The sequence below is a fragment of the Sceloporus undulatus genome, chromosome 1, assembly GCF_019175285.1.
Source record: "Sceloporus undulatus isolate JIND9_A2432 ecotype Alabama chromosome 1, SceUnd_v1.1, whole genome shotgun sequence".
NCBI classification, from domain to species: Eukaryota; Metazoa; Chordata; class Lepidosauria; order Squamata; family Phrynosomatidae; genus Sceloporus; species Sceloporus undulatus.
This window is the reverse complement of record NC_056522.1, coordinates 122,377,504-122,379,747: the sequence shown is the minus strand read 5'-3', so window position 1 is coordinate 122,379,747 and position 2,244 is coordinate 122,377,504. Positions and strand designations below refer to the sequence as shown.

The window sequence follows — 2,244 nt, the reverse complement described above, 5'->3', positions numbered from 1 at the left end:
CATTTTTATTTCTATTTCCCGCCTCTCCCTGCGAATCGAGGTGGGATCACATCAATATCGAGAATACAAATTGCAAAGTGCACAACAGATTAAAAACAACATTATATAGCAATATTATACTATACAATACTAATCAACCAGCAGTGTTGCGATAAGGGAATGAAAGCATCTGAATCGTCGTCTGTTTTCTGTATTATCAAATCAGAGTAGGAGTATTCAACTATAGCAGGTCGGGTGGATATGCCCGCTGGAAGAGATCCATCTTTAATGCCTTCTTAAAGGCTTCTAGTGTGGTAATAGGATCTCTTCCGGTAAATTGTTCCATAATTTTGGGGCCGCGGCTGTAAAAGCTTTATGGAAAGTAGTGACCAGTCTAGTTTTTGTGTATTCCAGCAGTTTCTTCCCTGAGGTTCTAAGAGTGCAGGGCGGATTGTGTAGGGAGAGGCGTTCCCTTAAGTAACTCGGGCCCGAGCCATGTAGGGCTTTAAAGGTAACGACCAACACTTTGTATTGCGCCCGGAAGCTAATTGGCAGCCAGTGTAAAGATTTTAATATTGGTGTAATATGGTCCGATCTTGATGAGATAAGATGGGAATGAAAAATCTGAGATCCAAAAATGGGCAGGTAGCACTTTGTCTACACATCAGAGCTCCTTGGAGCTCAGAAAGAATCTTTCTGATGGTCAAGGGAACCTGAGGAACCGCAAGGTGCAATACAAAGGGATCCAGGGAGACAGGGGAAGAAACATTAGTGATTAAGTAAGCCAACCACCTTGCTCAGCCAGAAGTGACCACTGTTTTTTTTTGGATCCCAAATTAAGTCTTCCAGGCCCTGATCCAACCACAATATGTTACACTGGGTCAAAATATTTCTAGATATGTTTTATCAATATTTCACAAACTCTAAAAGGGATCTATTTAAAAACAAAAGCAAAGTCATAACCAAAGCAGTCAACAGTGAAAGAAAAAGTACAAATCAAACCCACTGTAATGCAAAGCATAGACCAACAAACAGTAGCAGTTGTTACAGTGTATGTGAAAGGATGTGGGTGTTGCATTCCTCCCACAGCTTTTCCTCCTACCACCCCACCCACACTGGCCACCTGTAACTGTCTCGGAGGAAGCCTGCAGTTTCCTACGTAATTTCCAGCTGCACAGCAACAACCACAGAGTACAACAAACTTATAAGTGCCAGTATAAAAGAGCTGCAAAAAAAGAGAGGCATATTAATGTCACATTTTTAAATTATTTTTTCTACTATTAATTAAACATTACTATTTTCATCAGGCTACTCATCTAGTGATGACTAGAGAGCAAGCATGGTGCAGCGGTTTAAGTATTGGACATGGATACTGGAGACCAAGGTTCAAAAATAAAAGCAAATAAAAGGATGGCTAATAAAAGGACCACGCCACCCACATTTTTTCTGTGTGGGAGATAAAATGGAAATCTGTCATCAACCATAAATATACTGTGGGGAGAATCAGGCTATAGATTGGATCCATAAAAACTGTGCACTGCATTTCTTCATTACTCCTGGTTTGATGGATACAGGTGAAACAGCCTAGGTTATAACAATAAAATGCTTTAAAAGTTAAATACTTTTATCTGCATGACTCACAATGTATTTTGAATCTTCCAATACTGGGGTACTCAGAATTATCAGCTCCTATTACTCTAGTCCGCTTTGCTTAGATACCATCTTGAATGCTGCGTCCAGTTCTGGGCACCACTGTTCAAAGACGGCATTGACAACCTGGAAGGTTTACCAAGATGGTAAAGGGTCTGGAAATCAAGCCCTATGAAGAAAAGTTAAGGGACATAGGTATTGATGTTTCTTCTCTGGAGAAAACTGAGGTGTAATACAATTGTCATCTTTAAATATCTGAAAGGGTGCCATGTAGATGGAGCAAATTTGTTCTCTATTGTGCCAGAGGTTAAAATGGAAAGAAAAGAGATTCCATCTAAATATTACGGAAAAAATTTCTGATGGTAAGAGCAGTTTAACAGTAGAAAGTACTGGAAGGTGATGGACTCTACTTAAGGTTAAATTGCCATCTCTCAGGAGTGCTTTAGCTGTATATTCCTGCATTGCAGGGGTTGGACTACATGACCTTTGTGGTCCCTGCAACTCTATACTTTTAGTGGCTGAATATACAACCTTGAGCCCCTGTACCAGGAGGAAGGTGGGATATTAATAATAATAATAATAATAATAATAATAATAATAATAATAATAATAATA

The 2,244-nt window shown here is 39.4% G+C and overlaps 1 protein-coding gene across 4 annotated transcripts in view; it reads right to left on the bottom strand.

The window, feature by feature from the left end:
* The window catches only part of BACH2 (BTB domain and CNC homolog 2), a 235,152-nt gene that overhangs the window by 209,086 nt on the left and 23,822 nt on the right, over positions 1–2,244 (bottom strand). Inside the window, exon 1 of one of the 4 annotated variants that reach the window (XM_042464414.1) lies at positions 1,621–1,714. The exons of the other annotated variants lie outside the window; for them this stretch is intronic. The gene's annotated coding sequence lies outside the window, so the exon portion shown is untranslated. Of the gene's footprint in view, positions 1–1,620; positions 1,715–2,244 lie in introns of those variants that run through there. 4 annotated transcript variants of the gene reach the window in all.